Here is a 25,419-nt window from a genome sequence, read left to right as displayed (position 1 = left end):
TCCGGAAAATTGTACCTTTTTGAAGCCTGGAAACAAAATTTGAAATAAACTTTGTGGTTTTGCAGAACTGAAGTGTCCACTAATTTTCATATCTATCATTAAGAGAGGTGCATTGCATCTCCCATTAGCTATATAAATGAAAATAAAACTAGTAAAATAATATATTTGAATCATTTTTGAGAGCATAAACAGACCACCTTAAACATAAAATGCAACTTCAGTAAGAGCTGCCTGAGAAAGTCTTCTACAAACTCTTTCCAATCTGAAAACTGAAACAAAATAAAGTTCTCCAGGACCCCATATTGCAAGCTAATTGCTCAGTTTTGTGATAGTAACAGGGAACCACCAAACATGTCCCTGTCCTTAATTAATCAAAATCAAAGAAGCTACAGTGATTCTGTCAAATAACTCACCCTAAGGCAGCAAAGTAAATAAAACAAGCTTAATCCAGTTTACTAATGTACAGAGAAACATGATAGGATGATTTATTTATATCTCCAGCAAAAATGTTCTTCATCTGCTTAACTCTAACCAACAAGAACAACTGCAGGCTTGAGTGAAGACATTTAAGGACTCGAGCATGTGCTTTGTTGCATGAATGCCAGAGCACTTGGCAACCTGTTGAATCATTCTTTCACATGTAAGAACAACAACAAAATCCCTTGTTCTACTCAACAGTTACAATAACCCTCAGTTACAGCTAAAAATCAAAAAGAGTCAACTAGGAATTATAACTGAGACAGGCTGGCTAAGCACAGACTGCCACGGGGTTATCTTTTGTTCCAGGACTGCAAACTGATTCATCACCTCTTTCTAGATTGCTCATTGCAAAACACAATGAATAGTAATCAACCTTCATGAAGAATATTGATCAAACACAGATTTCTCTGAACGGCTTTAAATAGTTAAGCACAGATTCTATATTTTTCATTTGTCATTGTGTAAAAGACAAAAAAAACCCTATTCATTAGAACTATTTCAGATATTTTGTATGATACTCAAATATGCTTTCACTCTTATTCTACATGACTTTCATGGAGTTAAATTTTTTCCTTACTTTTCTATAAAATATTCTTTAACAAAACTATTTCTTTTTGATTACCATGAATTAGCATTCTTTAAGTCATTAAAATGGTTGTCATGGTTAAAATTCTTCTTTGGAAATACATTGTACCTGGGTGTCAAGACTCTTGACACTGCTAAGCAATATATCAAGACAATATAAAAAAGATCAAGAGTTTATGATACAGGTAAATTTACTTATTTTTGGCTCATGCAAACACAAATAAAAGTTCAGAGTTAAGCAGTGAACAGAATTTATGTCAACAAATAAAGCATTAAATTACAGTAACTGCATCTGGACTCTGCTTTGCAATAACTGCAATTAAAATAACAAGGACAAGTGCCATTTGAAAAAAAAATGTAATATACATTTACAGAAGAAAATGTAAAATTTAACACCTGCATTGTATTTTAACTATTAAGACACCATTTGCAATTAAGACAGCATTGACTATCAGCGAGTTCTTAAATTCTACAGACCAATTTAGAACTCCAAATTTATATTTGGATATGAAATGTATAATGCAATAAATGCAAGGTCATTATAATAATGGTGCACACCTCTCCAAAGTTTCTTAGGTCTAATAAATGGTGCTACTTCAAAAACAGTCAGAAACAAAAAAAAGCAGATGCAATTTTGCAAGCAGCATATTATTGCAAATATCATCGTTCAGCAGTACAGAAATTACAGCTGCCAAATACGTTGTCTTTGTAGTGCCATTACTCCAACGTTGCAGGTCAAATCCAACAAACAGCTGTTCAATATCCGAGGATTTTACTAAATAATGCAATACTACACAAACAATGGGATGTGTACTGAACCAGCCTCAGAGGAAAGCAGAACATGGGAAAACAATTACTTTTAATCTTGTTATGGATTAAAGGGCTGTATTATATAATGTATTTCTTACAAAACCTGACAAAATAGTGCTATGAAATGTGTAAATCTCCTCTTCCTACTTTCAGGGCTTTTTTTTTTTCTTTCTTTTCTTCTTGAGCCAAAGTGTCATTTCAGCTCTTTTAAAACTATTTGCAAAACTGGGTCAAATTCCTAAACCAAATTCTGCTTAAGAAAATTTGGTTGTCAGATTTACAGATCATCTGAAGAAGGGGAAACCTCCTTTAACCTATCAGGGCTGGATGGGGTGGCTGGAATGTGCATGCCCACAGCTGATGTTCCTGTTTTAACAGGAGCAATGGCAGCTCTAGAAAAAAAAACTTCAGCTGAGGACATAAGAATTATTAGCTCACACAGCAGTACCTTGTTGAAATTTACTTATTTACTCATTTTCATTTTTTACTAGGAAGCTTGTTTCTTCCATAAAGGTAAAGGTGGTTCTGCCTTCAACTCAATTCACTTTATTTTACTGGTCCACATATGAAACCCTTCATGCATTTATCAGTATCCACATAAATTACCTTTTCTTCACTTATTCTGGTTTCATATCATTGGGTTTTTCCCACTTTTTTAACAGCAGTAACTAAAAATAACCTAAAAAACAAACAAAGCAAACCTCTTCCACACTATCAGCTAATTCCTGGCGAAGAGAGTAAAACAACAGTTGTATCAAATCATGTGGCATGCAAGCCCCGATTTCTGCATTCTGCACTAGGCTGCACTTCAGAATAGGTTTTATCTTGTCCTTGGAACCAGCTCCAGGCTCGTTGGAAGCTCAGGCTGGGGCTTTGACCCACACATGGCTGACGGGGATCTGAACTCGGCTGCTGCGGAGGGAAGGGAGCTGCCAACAGTGCTCTGCTCTACAGGGCCACCTGTTTCACATCACACAAAAGCTGCCCTGGAAACTGAACTGACATGTGGGAAGTGGGAACAACCAAGGGATTTCCTTCAAGATTGTGCTACTGCTTCAAACCAAAGTGCTAAGGCAGACAGAGCCCACTGCAGCTCATGTAACTGAGAACACTCCCTGACATTCAGCTCAATTACCGTTCAGCCCAGAGCAACGCTCACTCTGACCCAGATGTAATGGGTTTAAGGAGCAAGGTTTTGGTCATGGGGGGGCTACAGGGGTGGCTTCTCTGACAAGCTGCCAGAAGCTTCCCCCTTGGCTGACAGAGCCAAAGCCAGCTGGCTACAAGACAGACAGACCCACTGCTGGCCAAGCCAAGCCAGTCAGTGAGAGCAGCAGCACCTCTGGGATAACACATTTAGGAAAAGGGAAAAATATGCTGTGTAACAACAGCCAAAGAGAGGAATGAGAATACGTGAGAGTAACATCCCTGCAGGCACTATGACCAGTGAAGAAGGAGGAGGAGGTGCTCCAGGTGCTGGAGCAGTGATTTCCCTGCAGCCTGTGGGGAAGAACACGGTGAGGAAGCCGTGCCCATGGAGCTCCATGATGGAGCAGACATCCACCTGCAGCCCATGGAGCTCCATGATGGAGCAGACATCCACCTGCAGCCCACAGAGGGATCCCACGCTGGAGCAGGTGGATGTCCCAGGGAAACTGTGACCCTTGGGAAGCCCCTGCTGGAGCAGGCTCCTGGCAGGACCTGTGGAGACAAAAGCCCACACTGCAGCAGTCTCTTCCTGAAGGAACGTGCCCCTTGGAACAGTGGAGCAGCTTGTGAAGAACTGCACCCATGGGAAGGACTCACACTGGAGAAGGTTTTTGAGGACTGCCTCTTGTCGGAGGAACCTCACACTGGAATAGGATAAGAGTTTGAGGAGTAAGGGCCAAGAGACTGCAGCTCCCATTCCCTGTCTCCTTGTGCCACTGGAGGGAAGGAGGCAGAGAAATCAGGAATGACGTTGCACCCAGGAAGAGAGGGATGGGGGAAAGGTGTTTTCTAAGATTTGGTTTTATTCCTCAACATCCTACTCTGATTGACGTGGTAATAAATCCAATTGATTTTCACAAGTTGAGTCTGTTTTGCCCATGACAGTAACTGGTGAGTGATCTCTCCCTGTCCTTATCTCTCAAGCCATGTGCCTTTTATTTTATTTTCTCTTCCCTGTCCTACTCAGGAGGGGAGTGACAGAACAGCTTTGGCATCAAGCCAGGGCTAACCCAGCACAAAACCAGATGGTTTGGGTTTTTTTGTTGTTGTTGGGGCTTTTTTTAGTTGTTCTTCAGAGTGTTTTTTGGTTTTATGAATTCTGGAGAAATTATTTGAGAGAAAAGTGCATGAATTCTCTTTGGACTCTCGTGTACAAAGAACATCATACTTCATCAAAAATATACCATTTCACTTTTTTTTTTTTGTATACAAGAGTGGTTTAAACTTTACTTCATGGACCAATATAAATCTTCTCTTTTTTAGAAACTGGAAAAGAAAATATTGTAAAATTACTGCTTGGGGAAACATACTAATTTCCTGTGTTCTACATGTAGTTTGTTTCCTCCAGTGATACAGAAATGTGTATTCTGTTTTCCTTGAAAATATTGAAAATTATGTGTAAATGTGTGAATACATTAACCTCACATATTAACGTCACTAAATGCACAATACTAATTTCTGCAGTGCAAAGTAAAATCAAGTAAAATAAAATTTAACAAGCATCTATTCCTTTCCTGTCATTTTTCTTCAGGTGGTGCCTGAGGAGACTCATTTGACGTGGGTGTATTCCTACTAGCAAATGCCAAACAATTTTACCTAAGGTGATGGGGAGAAGGCATAAGCCTGAAAAATCAGCAGCCTTGCTCTTCTGGAAATACTGTTTCACCCCTGGCTAGCTGCTCCAGACTTCTGCAACTGCCTCAAAGCAATCCTTCCTCCTCCTGCTGCTTCCTTGGGCAATTATTACATCTTGTGCCAGGATGAATACACCTTTACCTAGCTGATTAAATATACCTGAGATTAGTAAGAAAAGCAATTTTCACTACATGTCCAGTGATGAGACAGAAGGGCCTGTGAAGGTGCTCCCACCTTGGCTCTCCTTGTCTGATGTAGCTAATAGCATATTGTTTCTGGACTGCTTTTTCCTATCTGTCCTTTCCCATCTTACACATTAATGAAGAAAAATTATACCATTTTTATGTAACATGGGACTTGTTCCCATATTATAGCTTTAGCAATTTCTTCTTTTAAACTTCTTAATTTACTTTAATAAAGAATTTTATGTCCATACTCTCACCATTGCACCATATATATACTAGGACACCCTAAATGCCCTTGATTTCTCTGTTCTCTTTCTGTGGCACATCATAATTTCTAGGGCTTTTCTTGTTCTAATTAATTATAGGATGTTGCGAGTTATTAGCTTGGAACTTCTGGTGTGTAAGTGGTGTGGGGCTGGTGCTCTGAAGTCCTTTTTAAACTATCTGTATATTGCATTTTTGCAGTCAGCCAGACTCCCTGGGTGCACCAGTACAAAAGGAAATAAAGCCAGGAAGAAAGCACAAAGGCTGGACCTGCAGCCATTCCCACTGCTGCCCTGCTGGCACTGTCCCTGGCACAGCCATGGTTTGGGGGGAACTGAAGTGGTCCATGGATCTGCTGTGTTCACCCCTGCAGGCACGGCTGCATATCCAGATGGTTTCTGGAATCCTAATCCTACAATTTAAAATTATCTGGTGCCCCCTCCTAGCCTCATCCCTGTGCTTAAAGGCCATTCTGAAATGCTAAGTGCCTAACATAACTGGATTTTTTAACACTGGTTATGCAAATGAGACAATACAATCAGGGCTGGGGGTTCATAATGTAGTTTTATTCTTGTGTCTGACAGATGTCACCATCACTGATGATCCTATTTCACACTGGCTATACTGTAATTTTACGTCCTCAGTAAAGCTTAATTGCATGTAAGTTGAAATGTTTTTTCACAAAAAATTTGTATGTGATGAGGCCATAAGGCTGAAGAACCACAAAGAAAGTATTTAGGACGTTAAACACAGGGTTTGCTCTACAATTGCTCTAAACACACAATTGCTCTAAACACACAATTGCTCTACAAAGGCTCATTTACATTACTTCCAGCTAAACCTAGACAAATCCTGGGGGTTTATTACTTAAAATTATGCTGATACTACACTTTACCATCACTCGACTTTCCTAGAATCCCCTTTTTTTGGAGGCTAGTACTCCTCCTATGCCAAGTGGATTGTTCTTCCCTTTCTTGACTTTTTAATAATGAAGTATCTGAGTATTGCATCTCTAAACATATGCCATGTGAAGTTTCTGTAGGTCTGAAATTAAAAAATAAGAATAATTTTTTTCTTAGCTGTATTTGTGACTTGCATTAAAATGCCAGATTTTCTGGCATGGTTTTAGAGTTGAGAGGAGGGGATTTTTAAATAGTATCTGATAACTATAGGAACCAATGAGAAATATAGCATCTTGTTATGGGAAGATAAGATGTATTCAATGAGGTCTGAGCTTCACACATACCACTATGTCTGGTGATCCAGTGAGTGTACTCAGATTCCATGAGCAAGAATGACCTGCTCAATCTTGCACACCTATATGCTAGTAGTTACCATGATATCCTGCATAATACATGCTATGAAATAGCACTGAAACATTCTATACTTCTGGTACCAGGATGAGTTTTTAAGCCAGTTTATGAACAATTAATTCCATTCCTCACATTGCCACAAGAAAACCCACTGTTAAGGACACTTACAAGAGCAGACAGGGCAGTAATTTTTGCAACTGTTCAGATTCTAGGTAGATTGTCAGCACTAAATACACATTTAAGTTAGAGTGGCAAAGCATCACAAGCTGGGGCAGCCACAGACTGACAGCAAAGCACAGCTGTCAGAAAACCTGCATGCAATAAGTACAATATCTTAAGTGACAAATCAGAATGACATATTACTGAAAAGCTGCACATTTAGCATCTGCATTTGAAGACAGGTGTGTGGGAGAGCTACTGCAAACGGCACTAGCAAGACCTCCTCTGGCATCATGTAGAGGTTTCTGTATTCTCCTAAGGAACTCAGACCACAAGTGCAAAGGCAGCTGTTAAAGCACATAACAGAAGTCTAATTGGAATAGAATATTTTAGCTTGCTTATTGAAATAAATATCAGAGAAGGTATGATTTCTTTCTGTATACCATCAGGAAACAGAAATGAGTCAGAGAAAAAGTCATGTCAATTAAAGGGCACTGAATCTGAGCTGTCCAGCAACTATTTTGGCCTTGAAAGCAGAAACCAGATTAGAAGGACAAGCCTAAAAGAAAACTGTTTTAAGAAAGAGTAGGGATTGCATAACAATAAGGCCTTGTCCTCTATTCCTAAGGTTGGGTGTATACATTAAAAACTGGAGTATATCCTGAGCAACAAATGATAAACAGTTGAAAATTAAATTTTACGAATTGTTGTAAAATAAACCTCCAAAAATAAATACTTGCTTCAGGAATCATCTGCTGAACAATTTTACTGTATTTGGGTAAAACTTACGTAATGTGGCACTAGGAAAATGTAACTATAAATAATTGTGGTTTGTATTATTTTCCTACAGTATCCTGTCTTACATGGAAATACCAAGACAGAAATAAAGAAATTAAACATATCTCATATGTGATTTATGATAATTAATGCTAGAAATAGAAAACTGTCTTTTTTAAAAAAAGATCTAACAGGAAACCTTAAAAAGAGGCTTTGAATAGCTGCCTTCTTACTCAGCTTTACTGTGAAAACACACATCATTCAGAAGACATCTTTCTACATTTTTTTTCTGGCAACTCCTGTCTAGTCTAGGGATGGCTACTGAAGGACAATTTATAGGTCAATGCATTTTTCAGAAGCAGACATCATGATCTATGAGCAATACTCACAATTCAATTAATTATTTCTGACTGATAAAGGTAATAATTATGATCTACTCAATTTAGAATGTCATAAGGTGTTTCATTTGGTACCATGTGACCTTCTGATGATTAATGAAGGAAAATGACACAAACTACATTAAAAATTAAAAACCCTTCAAATTAAAACTTGTTTATTAATATGAGGTCACAAGTCCAAAATCAAACCAAAAGCCCAAATATGTTAAATACTCTGAATACTGTGTAGTATAAAATTATGTTTAACTCCTCACTAGTGATAGTTTTCTATTTTCTAAACTGCGATTCCACCGATGGGGGTGTGATTTATGATACAGAATTCTGAAAGGCTCATACAGATTTTTGCAAAAAATTATTCTTCTGTAACTAAAAACAACTTACAGAACCACTGTGATTTCGAGCAAGTTAATTGCTTTGCTAGTCAAATGAAAACTGGGCAGTATTCTTCTTAAGTGACATCTGCAGGTGGCCTGGCATTGCTGAAGCTCTGTGCTCTTCCCACAGACAGACAATTTGTGAGAATTGGCTACTATGAAATTAAGCCTGAGGTGACTTTTTATAACCTTCCTCAATCATTTGAGCAGACTAAAAAGACAATGAACTCCACTGTCTGCTCCTTCAAATCCCTTCTCCATTGCGATGCCTACGAAAGACTGAGAAGGAAGCAGTAGCTGATGGATACTGTTGAGTGTTGCCAATATGGTTTTGTTATTACCTCCTGCTCCCCAGCTGCCCCAATCCAATTTCTCTCTCTTGTAAGCTGTATGGCATGGGTTCTAAGCATGCACAACACAGAGAGAAATGGAAACTGGGTGATTATGGGCAGTCTTTTAAGAGAAAGAAATCATAGTAATTCCTCCACCAACATTTAAATCCCTATTCACATCCAGACCTGAACCACAATGTCTGCTTCCTCCCACAAGCAGACACTATTCCAATTCAGACAGGGCAAGGTAAAAGAATTTCTTCCACAATTTAATCACAAAAGCTTTCTAAGGGTATAGGCAGATGCACATTTTGTCTGTACAAAGACATTTTATGGAGCTGTGTATGGAGTGGAAAATAAAAAGTGTGCTCTGGAAGAAGTCCAGCTTGGCCTCTAAAAGCACTAACACGTTTAATTGAAATCTGCTGAACAAACATGATCTGCTAGAGTGCTGAATGCAGTGCAGTTCTCCTACAAATGGAAAGTATGGTTGTGTCAAATGGAATTATTTCACCAAACCTTTGTTTCACCAGGCCTTTTCTGGCAGGGCAATTTGTGGAAAGGAGCATACAAGACAAAGAAGTTTGTAGCTTACTTATGAAGACTGTATGTGTTACAGGGTGATGCCCCAAATGGGACCTGCATTGGAGATCATTTGCCTTCCCAGTCCCGACTCAGAGAGCAGCAGGCACACACCTGACCAGCCTGATGGAGAGAAACAGGCAGGGGGAATGGTACTCAGCTCTGCATGGACCTCTCTTCACAGCACGACAGTGATGGCAGTCATGTTCCTGGGGTTTTTCAAAGGGCAACAAAAAAAAAATGCATAGGTATCCATAAACTTGGATATAGCCAGAGTTTCAATGTGTAAGGCTCAGAGTGAGCTAATGTATCTCAGGGAAAAAAAAAATCTGTTTATAAATATGGTTTCCTTACTCATTTAGATTACCCCTCTCCATTTCACTATTCCCTTTTATGCATGCGTGAGTCTTAAAATGTGATAATCAGAAAGTACCATCTGCATAACAAAATCCCCAGAAACAACTGCAGAGCCTGTGACAACCAGCTCACATTTCAGAGGAAGGATACAGCACGTTTCAAAGCTTTACTGAAGAGAACTCATCCATCTTCTCAGACAGGAGTCTGCCTTTTGCACTCTCATCACACCACAAAACACCACAGCTTACCATATCTTCACATCTCACAGTCTCTAATGTGTCTGTTCCCTTAGAGCGCCAGGGAGGTGAGAAATGCTATCACCCCATTCTGCTCCTGGGAATCCAAGTCAGGCAACACGTCTGCACTGCCAGCAGCACAGTCTGAGCAAACTCCCTCACAGGGATCATCTACACTGCATGTGAGAGCTCACTGCTGTTTCTGGACTCAACAGGTGAGGGAAGGCAGTTCATTGTTAGACTGCCTCTAACACCAAGGTGGCAGCCTTGGTTTGGTCTGTATTGAGCAGTCCTCTAATGCCATCCTATCCCTAATCTTATCCCTGCACATAGCCTAGGACATACAATATCTCCCAGTTCTGTGTCTGAAAAAACTACAGTGCAGGGGGAGCTGTATTTCACACAAATAAAACTAAAAATAACCCTGTAAACTTAATTAAAAAAAAACAACTGTAATAATAATAACTAAGAGTAGGAGTCCACCACAGGTGGCTGAGAAGGAACCCAAAGCCAAATGACAAATACTGCAGTCCCAGGCAAACTGTTTGAGAGGGTATGGTCATCAGGAACTAGGAACTGCTCACTGCCACTTGTAGAAAATGAACTGTATTGCAGCCAAAACCAGCACAAGCTGGTCCCCCTCCTTGCCACACAGCCAGCTGGCCACAGAGTGCAGTGCTGGGGGACAGCCTCCCAGCCAAGCTCTCCTTCTCTTGGGAGCTGATGTCACCAGGGCAGGTGACATTGGCCAAGGAGGCAGGAATCTCTCCTTAGGGATGATGTATGCAACAGAAAAGATTGATTGAACCAAAGCCATGCCAGGTCTGACACCAAGGATTTGTCTACGTCTTCACTAGTCATAGCTTTTCTTTAATATCCATCTTGGAAGCAGCCTTCCCCATGCCTGTCAGCTGCTGCACAGGACGTGGGGTAACAACAGGGGTGCACAGGATGGGAAGGCAGCGCTCTGCTGACCACCCCTGCGGCTTTCCAAGCACCTTTCCTGGGTGCACTGCCTGCACACCCTGTGCCCACCCACCTGGGGCACCCAGCACGCTGCCAGCCAGGCACTGCCAGCTCAGCCTGCCTCTAGAAGGAGGCTGAATGTCATCACAACCTGTCACACAATCTAATTGCAGAGCTCAGTTCTCCTAACTGGCAGGTGTACAGCTAATTGTTCACCTGTGGTATGAAATCTCAGGAACAACGTGCTACATAAACAGAGAATTTCTGTATAATGCAAGCATTGTGTGCAGCAGGGTGTCACAATCGCTGTCAGCGACCGGTGACAGCTAGAACATCTCATCTGATAGAGAGAAATAAATTCCACATTGCTGAAGGTAATTCATGGATTTATTTGTGTATCACAGCACATAAAATACAGGACTACTTAAGGATATTTTCTTCTCTATGTTCTTGTTTTCAAATAAAATTTAGTTTTCACTAAAAAAAGAGGTGTGCAGAGCCATTTGCTTATGGGAACTGATAAATAAGTTCTTGTTTCGTGCATGTATTCACCATGAAAGCTATGCACCACACGAACCATGTGACAGAAAAAGTGAGCTAGAATTCCTGACATCAACAAAACACAGCCTCCTGCTAAAACCATATGTAAAACTCCCATAACTCTTTCATGAAACTTTTGAGTCCCATAAACTAAATTTTTTGGAAACCCCTAGAAGTGTATACTATTTTGATACTGAGATCAGTGATGGTTCTCTGCTTTATTTCTGACCATCTAAAGAAAAGTGAGTGTTGCTCAACAGTATGTTTTGTATAATTTAGTTCTTTGATAAGGACTGAGCAAAAATTGTGCCCCTTCATAGTGAAGCTATTTTAAAAATAAACTTTAAATAGTAAGAGGGTCTATCTGCCCTCTAAGATAAGCAGAAAGACAATTTGTACTTTAAAACAAGTTATGGACTTAAATAAATGGGTATCTAAATTTAATCCCAAAAATTTATTTTTCTTTCTGGTGTGCCCTTTCCCTTTTTTCTAGAGGGAAGTTGTGTGGGTTGTTTTTTTTCTTTCTAATTAGAGCCTTAATAGATAATACTCAAAACAAAATATAAAGTTTATAGGTGCAAAAAATTGCTATTCTATGAATACAATCTTACTCTATAATATTTTTATTGTATTTTTCCTCTATCCTGCAATAATCTTTATAGTATAAATTTCCAGTAAAGGAAAAAATAAAGGAAAAAAACTGTTTTCTTAAGCTAAGAATATTGTTCCAATCTTGGTAGAAAAAATACAGGCTAATAATTCTATAGTAAACTGTCTCTAGTTGAAAATTCAGTAATCCTCATTCATCAAAACAAAGCATAAGGTTGAAGGCTTATTTGAGAGCATTCTGAGAGGTCAATAACAATAACAGTAAAAGTGAGGACTGTAGAACCACAGTCCCTGCCAAATAAACAATAAATTTGCTTATTTACGTATTTCAGGTGGCACAGATACAGCCTGATACACTTTGGGCTACATTATATATTTGCATTCCTGCATTCAGGTTTCATTATTAGACAAACCAGAGTCTGGCTTATATACATATGTATATAGCTTTCAAGCAATGGTTTTCATACTCTATATCAGAGTGGGATTGAACACACCAAAGTATCTGTTAAAATCATGACTTCAATAGTAATCCAAAGCCATCTACACAGCAAGCAGCTCCTGCCAAACTACAAGATGTATTGCCCAGAGCTTCCCCTATTACAAAACACAGACTCCCTCTGAGTTATGAATTCAGGACTAGCACAGAGACAGCAGCCTGTCTTGTACATGACAAGACACTGCCAGTCAGGTGACTGGTGGCTCCTTGACTCCTTGACTTTCAGAAACTTTGAACCAGCTCCTGGCAATGCATGAGGGAGCTTGGATGGAAAAATGTGTAAGATGTGAACCAGATGTGCAGGTGAGACTGCACAGTGGGTCTTGGTGGAGTAGGCAAACCTCCAATACAGTGCTCTCGAATTCCCTAAGAACAAACTAAAGGAGCATTCTCTGTCTATTGGACCAGGTAGGAAAGCACAAGAAAAGTAAAACTCTAGTGATTAAGCAGCCCTTAACCACACAAATAAAATAATAATAAATAAAATAAAATAAAATAATTAAAATTATGGTCAAAATAACATATGAAAATTGACATAAGGGTTGTATTTTCAATATTAACACCTAAGTTTTATAACAGAAGTTAATATATGTGGTTTTCTTTTTCAGTCCCTGATGGTATTTGCCAGGACCAGAGAGTGCTAACATGTAGCTATCTCTCAGAAAACTCACATTTAATCAGCTGAGAAAGACCGGAGGCCTACTTGACGATTTCCTCAAGAGTCTTTATTTCATGCGAAGGGTGGTCAAGCAGGGATTCTCTCGGAACAAAGGGCAGACAGCCATATTTATAGGTTCAGGGAGGACTCAAACTACAACCAGTAAAAGATTATACAAAGAACAGCGTCCAATCTAAGTGAGAAGTTCTAAAGGTAAACTGACCAATTACATAAACCAATTTCTAACCAATTATCTTCCGAAGTGTTAGGAGAGTGACCAAATTCTTAAGGAATTTGGATCAACCTTGGTATCTAGGATACCTTATCTATTATAGCAAGTTCCAGGGGCCAGGGGAAGATGGCTTTGGAGGAATTGTATCATCCACAAATATACATATATGCATACCTCTTATATTTTTATATATGCTTGGATATATACATCAGTGTTATCTGAAACCGATCAAAATGAATACAAACTAAAGCTAAAAGATTAATTTTAACACGAGGCAATTGAGATGGCTGGGAAGCCTTATTTACACATTGCCTGTGGTTTTATATATTTAAAGAAACATCAAAGGTTTTTAACAAGAAAATTATATTCTCATAGCCATAAAGTATACTCTTGTGATTGCATTAGAGTGGCTGTGCAATATAACTTCTTTGCTTGCTGACAATGGTTTTTGCTATGTTAATTAAATAAGTCTGTGATCTTTATTCATTAAAATTAATGCAATAATATCTATGTTGAAGGTTCACATTGGACTCAATCTGGCAAGCCGAATGAAACAGCTCCACTGAAGTTACACTGACATTATTCTTGACAAAACAGAGCTCTGACAGGAGATTCTGTGTGAAATCGGTTTACCCTTGCTTCACTTAATATTATTCCAAATCAGCGCACACGAGTATCGTCAGAGCAGACAAGAATGTCTTCTATTACACAAAGCTATGGAAAGCACAAGTCTCCAGGCGACAGGCAGGGCCAGGCAGGGAGCACTCAGGCTGGGGATGCCTGCTGGGATGGGCAATGCCACCAAGCTGGGGACTCCCGCTGGGATGGGCAATGCCACCAGGCTGGGCATTCATGCTGGGATGGGCAATGGCACCAGGCTGGGGACTCCTGCTGGGATGAGGATACCGCCAGGTTGGGCATTCCTGCTGGGATGGGGATACCGCCAGGCTGTGGACTCCCTGCTGGGATGGGCAGTGCCACCAGGCAGGGGAGTCCTGCTGGGATGGGGATACCGCCAGGCTGTGGACTCCCTGCTGGGATGGGCAGTGCCACCAGGCTGGGGAGTCCTGCTGGGATGGGGACATCGCCAGGCTGGGCATTCCTGCTGGGATGGGGATACCGCCGGCATCCCCGCACAGCTCCGCGCTCCAGCCTGGTCCAGAGCTGGGACCAGCCCAAAGGATGGCACTGAGCACGGCTCAGCAGTGCCAGTCACAACACCTGAAAGGAACAGCAGAGGTTTCATGTATGAAACCCGAGATGCGTTCTGCTCTGGGATTATCTCCCAGAGGAGCAGGAGCTGCCCTGCTCCGGTTTTCCCTTGGGAAGCTGCTGAAGGCAGGCTGTACCTGCGAGCAGGCAGCAGGTGATGGCTCTGTGCCCGCAGGCAAATGCGCTGCAGGACATCAGAGAGCCTCGCTGCTGGGATTTTCAGATTCCCAAATCTAATTCATTACACACTGAGCCCAACAGCAGCCTTCCCCATGACATCCCGGCCCTGGACTAAGACTTGATGAGTAAGAGCAAGCAGAGTCGAAGTTCAGCATCAAAACCAGAGAGCTCCATCACTATTAATGTTTTTGTTCTGGTAACCAGGTGGGTTACACCTGAACCCTGGCAGAAAGGAAAACCACAAGCTACCTTTGAATCATGACCATCCATATTTTATATATAATTAATTCAGGCAACAGGGAAAAATGAGAAGATTAATAGTGAAGCAATCTCAAATTAAAAAGACTGATTAGTATTTAGGAAACAGGCAGCTGACCCAGCCACCCCCAGTAGTATGACTCACAACACTATTTTCATATTTGTATTATTTAGCATCTAAAGACCTTAGCTGAGAGTCCTGTTCTGCTAAGAACTTGCATTAAGTACTCTGAAAATATCTTCCCTGATTAATTTTCTACTGAGCAGAAAATGTTTTCATTAAAATTTTATTACTAAAATGGCACCTTTTGATTCAATCCTCCCAAAATCTAAGTGCTAAATAAATAAAAAATATTTAAAAATCCACCCTCCAACCAACATGGAAATTACTTCTTTTCTGGAGGCTGAAAGAATGGAAATAATTTCTGTGATTTCCAAAGGCTGGCAAAAAATTTAATTTCCACTGAGGCAGGAAGAAAAATTGACATTAACTTTTTCTCTAACCCTACTTCATAGATAATAAAACAGAAATATTAAGCAAAGAGCTTATATTATAAATAGATGAAGCACTTAAAAACACAAGAAGGCAGAACATGTTTATGTCTTTCAGTGTTTAGAGACAAGAAATTGAAGTATGGACAAATTTAGCAAAGTTTTACAGAGAAGCAATATTTGGAACTAGTGAAAGGGCCTGATTTTGGACACCAAAGAAATAAAAGACATACATTGCATTAGCTAATATGGAAGTCTTAAGCATTAAAAAAGGACAAAATAAAGACAAAACAGTAATTAAGGAAGGACCCTTGTAAGTGAACACCATAAGTAGTAGTAGAGAGTCTGTCCATTGAGCCATGTGACTGTCTTTTGACAGAATATAGATTAATTTATATAATAAATATATTATACATTGTTATACATATAAAGTACTGGAGAAGCAATATGAAGGAGGATAACTTAAACTAACTAAAGACTGGAACCTATCTGTATTTTGATTAACCTGACCATTTTTTAGAAAGAACTAGCTCAGGATGTACACTAACACTACATATATTTCTAGTGATTGATTTTAAAGATCTTTCTGAGCTCTTCATCACAACAACTGAAAGTACAAGAGACCAGGGATGGTGTACCAACCTTTTAAGAAACTAAACATTCCTTTCCATAAATGAACAAAATATGGGGGCTGCATATCTCTTAATGATGGAAATTCATAAGGCTGTTTATACTGTCAATAACATAGCAAGCTTTATTGGATTCTGTTAAAGTTTACAAGATTTTCTTTTTGTAATCAATGTTAACCTATTAAATATAGCAGTTTGAGGGGTTTTTTTCCACAGAAAATAACAAAAATTAGGAAATTAGATGATAAAGCTGGAGATTGATCCAATCCCTACAGAGTGCATCACTGTGTTTTGGACCAGGACTTCAGCAATGAGAACTTAAATAGCAAAATTAGACTGTTCAGTCAACATTAATAACATCTTTATTCAGCAGTACTACAACTGCTGGGTTTGTAAAATGAACAGAAAGTGAAGAACTATAGTCTCAAGAACACACAGTCCATCTAGTCAGACATCAGACCTTCAAGGGAAGCAGTAACAAATCCTTTGGAAGAAGCATTCTTTAGCATTTCAGAAATCACAGACACATACATCCACTGATTACACCAAACTGGGGTACACAGGGTGAGAGCCTTCTATCTGTTACACAGCCTGGTAATCTTCTTACTCAAATATCTATTACAATGTAACATTTCAAAAGTTTGGTTTTTCCAAGCCATCCTATTCTACTACAGTATTCTCCTCACTGTATCCTTCTCCATAAGAGACAAAGGATTTGAATGAACTATTCAAATAGTGCTTTCCTTTGTTCATTTTACATTTTCCAAATTAATTTTTATGGGTCATCAGGAAAACAATGCATAAGATAAGCCAAAGTTTCTTTCCATAGCCTTCAATATTCCTGTTCTTCCACAGCAGCCTGTTCAGTATCTCCTGTTCTTCCATATTGTATCTTCTTTTTTCTGAAAAAAACAAAACCTTCACCTCTTTCTTCACATGGGAATCTTTTCATATGGAAGATTTTTTTTTTTTGACTGCCATTTTCTGGTGTTTTCTTCTTGCTTAATAGGTTTCTGGATAAGCAGTTACCTAAGACAGATGGATTATTCATACTGAGTATGGGAGTGAAAAGTTTCAAAGTGTTATACAAGAAACACAAAGTTTTACATTTCTTTTATAACACATATAAAGCTTTCTTTTTCTGTGAATCGAGAAAATACCTTGGTTGAGTTTCTTCACAACAATGGACAAGATTTTATATCTTTTTCTGTTAGGAGAGATATACAGGAAACATTTAGATTGCACCTTCCAAAGTTCTACCATGCAGATTTCTAAAATTACATTTGATAACATATAGACCTTTGACAGTCCTTTCAAAATATGCTTCTAGTTTGACATTCCAAAATGCATTTGTGTTGTGTTCAAATATGCTGCATTTGCAGATCATGTTTGAATGACTCTTGTTTTCCTCCATTTAGCATAAAGAATAAGGAGAGTATTTCCTCCTTATGCTTGCTCTCAGTCTTCCTTCAGGAATATGAGTAAGCGCACAGGTAAAGGCATATGTGCACAGGCATACACATAGGTACCTGTATCTGTGCATGTGTACATGCACATAATTCTCCTCTAGTGACCAGCTACAGAAATGATCCCTGAAAGTATACATTAAGTTGTTAGAGAGCATCCAAAGTAGGGCTATGAGGATGGTCAAGGGCTAGGAGGGGAAACCTTATGAGAAGTGGCTGAGGTCACTTGGTCTGTTCAGCCAGGAGGAGACTGAGGGGAGACATCACTGCAGTCACAACTTCCTTGTGGGGGGAAGTGGAGGTGACAATCTCTTCACTCTCATAAGGAAATGGCCTTAATTTGTGTCAAGAGAGTTTTAGGTTGGATATCAGGAAAACTTTTTTCACCCAGAGGGTGGTCAGGCACTGGAACAGCTCCCCAGGGAAGTGGTCACAGCACCAAGCCTGTCTGAGACTAGAAAGTGTTTGGACATTGTTCTCATGCACATGGTGTGACTCTTGGGGTGCCCTGTGCACAGTCAAGGAGTTGGATTCAATGATCCTGATGGGTCTCCTTCAACTCAGCATATTCTATGATTCTATGATAACTAAATATATGTAGGTGCAGAGAGACAGTGCCAATCAGCCAGCCAGATTTAACATTGCTGTAAGCATACCACCTCCAGCTATGGGATCACCAAAAAAATGTCTAGGAGAAAGTTCACAGGCCTTGTCTGTTCTGTGAGAGATGTCGAATAAAACAAACTCCGTGTATTCTGAACACCCAGATCTTATTGAAAGAGGTACACAAACATATGTATCTCCATCACATGCACAACTTGCATTGCAAAAGAAATGCCATGCATTTCCAGTTATTCTATAATGAGCAAAACACTTTGGGGAGGGGCAGAGGAAAAAAAAAGTTTTAATGTGGAAAGAGACAGAAAGCATTAAAGGAAAGTTGAAGATGCAGAATGCCAAGGTGCTGTATGGTAACAGCTGTGCTCTGCTGCCATCCTGAAATTCTGTGCACTGAGCAGCAACCTGACAGACACAGGGCTAAAACTGCTGCCAGGGATCAGTGCCACACAAAAGCATCCTGGCCAAACATATTCCTGTGCAGACATTGTGGCTCTATCCCAAGGCTTCCATCATACCAACAGATCTTGGTGTAGGAATTATCCCTGAGGCATATGATCTGAGCTCAGAGTCCAACCCAGCAAAGGTGCACTGTCAAATGGATGCAGGCAGGCACAAATGTACGTGCAGGTCCCTGACACCATTCAGGCACAGCAATTCTCAGTCAGAGGCAAATGGTCTGGGAACTCAGACAGGTCAGAGCTGGTTAAGCCCACTCCTAACCAGCAGCAGAAGCCTTTCCCTGCTCATGACAATGGATGCACATTACTACAACTTCATTTTCCCTGAAACAGACTGAACTTTTGGTTGGGATTGAGAAGAAATTGCTACTGACACTCTAAGCACACATTACTAAGTGAACTTAATAGGGGAAACTGAGACATTGAGGCTTTACACAGCAATTGCACTACCTTGGTGTCAGTCTTGCAAGAGCATTGTGGGATCCTTGATGGAAATTCAAAGGTTTTTAGTCTGTTAGAGCAAAGTCTGATTTCTGCAAATTATCAGTCTTTTCTAAAATTATTGGCCTTTTCTTTTCAGTCTTTTCACCTAACAGAAAACATCATTTCTCTCATGCTTCTGAAAACAAGTTAATTTATTATTTTATGGAGAAGGATGTCAAGTTATCTCAACTGAGAGATCAGGATCTCATTGCAGGACTAGAAACAGGCATGAAAACAAAAAGTTGATGGCCCTTGCACTGAAGATTTTAAGTATCTTCCAAAAAAGGAAAAGAAAAGAAAAGAAAGAAAAGAAAGAAAAGAAAGGAAAGAAGGAAAGGAAAGAAAGGAAAGAAAGGAAAGAAAGGAAAGAAAGAAAAGAAAAGAAAGAAAAGAAAGAAAGAAAAGAAAGAAAAGAAAGAAAAGAAAGAAAAGAAAGAAAAGAAAGAAAAGAAAAGAAAGAAAGAAAAGAAAGAAAAAAGAAAGAAAAGAAAGAAAAAGAAAAGAAAGAAAAGAAAGAAAAGAAAGAAACGAAAGAAAAGAAAAGATAGAAAAGAAAGAAAAGAAAGAAAGAAAAAAAGAAAAAAGAAAGAAAAGAAAGAGCAGTGGGACTTGAGAACTGCAACAACTTTAAACATCTGGATATCTCTAGGAAAGAACAGACAAGAGGAATACAGAAATATATTCTATCTCAGAAGACAGAGAAGATACTTCAGCATTGTCTGTACATGTACAAACTTTTCAACCTGTTCTGCAGTCTCCATCTTCTTCCTCTTTCACAGTGGTCTATTCACTGTGGACAGCTGTAAAGGACCAGAGAACAGAAAATTTCCTGACACCACTACTCCTTGTTGCCTGCTGATTGTATAGATTTGTATCGATGGTATTGGTCTTCTCAACACATGAATTAGGTTTCTGTATTTCTTACCATAAGCTACACTGAGCATTTCCTAAATTATTCCCAGCAGTAAAAAATAAAATGGAAACAATATCTACTGCACTGGAAAAACCTAAATGTTTTTATGTTTTCCCTTTCTCCTACTTCATTCCCAATTTAAAAATCTTTGTGAGTTAATGCTGCAGTTGATGCTACAACTATTTAAGGATTATGGTTATGTCTGTGTGCTGTTCCTATAAACATGAAGCTTTAAAGCACATAAAGCAGTAGGACTGACTGACACCCTTGGTTCACTTGTTCAGACCCAGTTATTGAGGCACAAATATGTGTGCTATTTAGCACCATGAAATGACCTAGGAGTGCCTATAATACACAGGTACAGCAAGACCTAGAAAAAGAGAGTACTCAATGTTAAAAAAGAGAACCAGCACTATCTGATTTCCTTGCCCTGGTCTTACAGAGCTTTGACAAATGACACAGGATTTTCCCCTTCTGCAGGATGGAGTTCCATATGTGACTACCTCAGGGGAATATGCAAAGCTTGAATATTAACATTCAAAACCCACAAATTTTCATCTTCATTATTTTCTCCTTCCTCCTCCCCTCCCCCAAAAGAGTTTTCACCTAAATGCAAATTAATTTTAAGCTGCCACAAAAAGCATTATTTGCTGCATTTCATCTGTTTTTGTTTTAGAAGTATGAAAACTATATGAAAATGCATTAAAAAAAATTATATGTTAAATGACCCCTCATGAGTCACTAAGTCACTGTGGTCCATCACTGCATATTTAATTACTTTTTAAAATAAAAGAATCTACTTGAATTGATAGAGCATAATGGCTGCTTTGGTGCTGCTGTAGACATTGATATAAAGACTTAGAGAAACACATGGGTTACTGACCTGACAGGCCATGACAGTGACCTAAAACAGGCATTATGGTCTCTACTGTGAATTCTTATTTCATGGACTCCTGACACAACATGGACGGAAACACGACAGAGCTTTATAATAGAAATTCTGACACAGCCCTACCTATAGCTGTGCAAATGGTGCTTCTATAATTAAACTTTACAACTTCAGCACCATTAGATAAGTTGCTAGTTTTTAATCATATTAATCAGAGCTTCAGTGTTTCAATTGCCATATATTATCATGCAGTGTGAACTATAAAAATAAAAAGATTCCCAGCCACTAAATATCATAGCTGTTATGAAACACAGAAGTATATCCAAACACTTCTCTGTAAGTGCAAATACATTGAAGGAAAACCTCAGTTAATTATCCTTTTTTGTTTGTTTTTTTTCCTAATACATGGGTTCAATATAATGGCCACAAAAATTATTCTGAATACATTACAAGAATATCACTGAATAGTAAAAAGTTTCATTAAGATCTGCCCTGTTTCAAATTTCCCTATCAGCACTAAAACAAGTCTACTGTTTTCTATGACAATGACAGTCAGAAGCCTGCTTTTTCAGAGGAAAGCACTGAGATTATTCTTCATGCACTGCTATTTTCTTTAAAAGCCAGCTCTCCAGCAATAGTGAGGAGTGGGTGGCCAAACTCTCACTGCTTTCAGTGGTCTGAGATTTGGAGCCTGGGAATATTTTATGTAAATATTTCTCTTCACATTTCCTCTTCATTTGTCCGAGTGATTTACAGCTTTACTTCAGCAAGGAAAGTTTCCTCTCAAAAAAGCTACATTTAGTGCAAACTGAAGAGATATTGCATTGGAGCTGAAACCCTCTATTTTTAACAAGTGGGCATTGCTAATTACAACAATGAAATTAATCTATAAATAAAACTTAGCTGCTTACCATTCTCTATTGTCCTGAATTTGCAAATCCTTGGATGCTGCATGCCACTTTGCATGTATCATGTGATACATTCCTACACTGTCAGTGCCTACTCCTCTACAGCACCAGTTTTATAACACCTTCTGGAGACAACTGTGCTTTCCTTTAAGATGGGTGGGACAGGTATGCAGCCTGTGTGTCACAAGGGGTCCTGTAAGGAATCAATGGAAAGAGCATGCCTGCAATTTTGTGTGGCAGAGAGTATGCAATGGACATTTCTGAAAATTATAAGAGCTGTAGCAATGCATAGCAGTTGCCATAGTGTTATTCTGACCCCTGAAGGATGGAAACAGAGTTAACTTCATATCCTTTTTTTCCCAATTTACTCAGTATACTCTATGAATGTCAAACTCTAAACTGCATTAGCAGGATTTTTCAGTGCTTGCCCAGACCTATCCTCCAGAAATATGAATATAGTCATGAAGTAATGGTGAACCAACTTTAAAATACTGATATTTTCAGGGAAGGAGGAAAAATGATTTTTCAGGCTGCTGTAGGGTAAAATTACCGTGAGTTTGATAGTGCATTAAATCTAGTAGGTATGTGAAGATCATGTTTATCAAGAGATGTAAAACGCACTCTGCCCTCACCTCTTCTTAACTGAAAAGTATTTTAGTGACATTTTGCTAGAATGAATTCAGAGTGAAGTGGAGAAGGACACAGGTCAGTGACGATAAGATCACTCATTTCAGCTGAGTTAAGATTTCATCAGGCTTACATTTTTCAGAAAATGCATGTGTTAGAGGTATGGGCCCACAGCAGTGCCTTTGTGAGCTTATCTATCTTCAAGGAGTGCTCTTCCCCCTCCTCCCCTGAACAGACAGGGAAAATGATTCAGGATTCTAAAAGGGGCATTAAGGCATATCCTGATGCTGCTATCTTTGAGGACAATTTGCTAAAAAAGTCTGAGTTAAACCAATGGGACTCCTGTTACACCTTTGCTCTTCACCCACTCACTCGTAAGATGCTCGAAATGCGTTCATTTCGGTCCCTGTAAATGTAACAGGTGTACGAAGCTGTTGTGTCCGACAGTACTTTTTTCCCACGTCAGTCACGCAGTACTGTAGCACACTGAGGCAGCAGCCTGCCAAAGCTGGGAGCAGTCCCTGCTCCCGCCGAGAGCCACAGCGCTGCCAGCGCCGGGCGCCGCGCACAGCCGGGCACGGCTCTGCCTGGAGCAGGGACAGGGGTCAGCACAACGCCGGGCTGGGAGCGAGGAGAGGAGCAGCATCAATCTGAATTTCGGGTTGGTTCCTCCTCCGCCCAGCTGCTGCCGCGCACCCAAGCGCCAGGTTGGTGTGACCTTGCGAAGGAGCGCGCAGCCGGGGCTCTCCGCGGGACCGCCGGGGCTCCCGGAGCCTCTCCCGGGTGTGGCTGAGCCAGCGCTCGGCAGCCTCCCCTCCTCCTCCTCCTCCTCGTCTGTGAACTCCCTGTCCCGGGGAAACTCCGCCAGCAGCACGCTGATGCGAAAGGCAGCCTGCAAGAGGCAAACCCCTCGTCAGGAGCTCAGCAAGGATCTCCCCTCCTCTGCCCAGGTCTCCATCCCTCGCTGCCGGGAGCGCTACAAAGTTAAGCCAAGTGATCGATACGCTATAGGAGCATATTATTCCACTATCGGCGACTGATGCCACTGATGTAATCAAGTTACATAATCACCGTCTTTGCACAAATACATCCATCTTCCTACAGACAGATCTGCATATCTTCTTCCATCCATTATGCATGAACTCACCAGCAGTACATAAGGGTACATATTTTCGCACACACCATGTAACTTTAGCATTGCAGTGCATTGCACTGCACAACGTCATCACTATCGATTCCCTCAACCTTCCCCCATTCCCTCTTATCAGAACTGATTTTGCAGAGAGAGATTACCAATGTGCATTGCTCGGATCCCTTTAAATCTTTAAAGGCTGAAGTGCTTCCCTCACCCGCTTCTGTTCTTAAGAAGATGATCTTTCCTTTTTCTCTCGTCTCGCTTCACACCACAAGTAACAGGAATGAATTCCCACACAGTCCCTCAGCCAGATGCATGTATGTATGAAATACCGAAGATAGCATCTCTGTTTGCACATCTTCCAACTCCCATACACGTGGTCCGAGGTTTCAGTAGGTAAGTTATTGGGTAAAAAAGATATTTTGTAAGAGCAGCTGGATGAGATATTTTCAGGCTAGTGACATTTATGCTATTTCTCTACTATGGAGCTGAGGGGATTTTGTCCTCACCGCCCCTCAGTTTATAATTTCCTTGAAGGATTTACAAGAACAGTTGTAATCCCAAATTACCAATGGCATTTAACCCCTTTAGCACCAGTGCACTGTACCACGATCAATAAAGATCACCACCTTAAAGTTTAACAACTTGAAAAGCAGATTTTTCTCTACCTCCATTGCAGCTATGAAATGCAGCAGAACGCTGCACAGAGTTGGAAACATCTATTTAAGCAGAGGATGGGATCCGATCTCATATTAATTAGATTCCATCACAGAGAGCTTCTTTGCTGTCACATACCCTTGCCAGTCAAATGTACTTCAGCCAGGGAAATAAAAAATATAAAGAGGGACAATTAAAGACTCCTTGCTCTTACAGTGCTCTCCCAAATCCAGAGAATGAATAAATACAGAGGGAGGATTTTTTTTTTTTTTAATTTATCGCAAAAAGCACTCACCAGAAGACCTACTGCAGTTATTCCACTTAACTGCCAATAGCGGCTGGAGCCCCTCGCATCAGGGTAATGCAGCAATCCCGAAAGTGCCCATTTCAGTCACCCGCCACCAAGTTTAGCAATGCCGGGCTTTTGCCTGGATAAAATGACCTTACCCACAGGAGTCTCCCGAAATATTCCTCCGGTGCGATCAGTCAGCGAGGCGAGTGCCGGTCACCACACTGCGCACTCGGCCGGAGAAGCCCCGTGTTTACTCCTGGGGCTCAGCTGGCCGCGAGTGCCGCGGACGCGGCGCCCATCCATCCACCGCCGCCAGCTCCGCCGCGGGCGCAGGTAATTCCATACAGACTTCGGCGCCCCCCCGCCCCCCCAGTCGCCCCTTCCTTCCTAGTTCAGAAAGTGCCCGCGTCGCCGGCGGGAGGTACCATCCAGGTGCGGCGAGGGGGGGCGGGGGAAGGGGGCGGCCGGCCTGGGGGCCCCCGCGCCGCCCGCGGGCAGCTCCGCGCCCAGCGCGCCGCCGGATCCCGGCTGCCCGCACAAGTATCCGGCGAGCGACGGTCCGGAGGGGGCTCCTCTCCTGCTGCTGGGCGAATGTGGGGAAAACGCTCCGGGGGGGGGCCGGGGTGGGTGCCTGACGGGTCCGAGCACCCGCACCGCAGAGCCAAAAAAAAATAAAAAAAAAAAATAAAAAAAAAAAAAAAAAAGGAGGGGGGGAGGTTTGGGGGAAAATTCTCCAAATGGAAAAGAAGAAAGAAAAAACAAAAATCAGTTGTCCGCTTGCCCCGAACGATACTAATCCCCGGCGAAAATGACAAGTGATCAGCAAAGAAGAGGAGGTCTTGATTGATAACCACAATCCACCCAAAATATCCTCGGGAGCAGAGGAAGAGAGGGAGGGAGAGAGGCGAGAGAAACTGCAGTGCATAAACGATCCCTGTGTTCCTACGAGACGGGCTCGCTCGCTCGGCGGAACGCGCCCTCCGCCGGGCCGGCGGGAAGGGG

General features: G+C 40.8%; 1 protein-coding gene across 2 annotated transcripts in view; it reads right to left on the bottom strand.

Annotated features, from left to right (window-relative positions):
* IL1RAPL1 (interleukin 1 receptor accessory protein like 1) overlaps positions 1–24,853 on the bottom strand; it is a 695,023-nt gene extending 670,170 nt beyond the window's left edge. The window contains exon 1 of one of the 2 annotated variants that reach the window (XM_033052373.1): positions 24,573–24,853. The gene's annotated coding sequence lies outside the window, so the exon portion shown is untranslated. The other variant, XM_033052374.1, reaches the window with a different exon arrangement.
* Between the last annotated feature and the right edge of the window lie 566 nt (positions 24,854–25,419).

Source organism: Catharus ustulatus, chromosome 2, assembly GCF_009819885.2.
Source record: "Catharus ustulatus isolate bCatUst1 chromosome 2, bCatUst1.pri.v2, whole genome shotgun sequence".
Classification (NCBI taxonomy): Eukaryota; Metazoa; Chordata; class Aves; order Passeriformes; family Turdidae; genus Catharus; species Catharus ustulatus.
The sequence above is the reverse complement of the archived record's forward strand: the minus strand, read 5'-3'. Positions and strand labels throughout refer to the sequence as shown.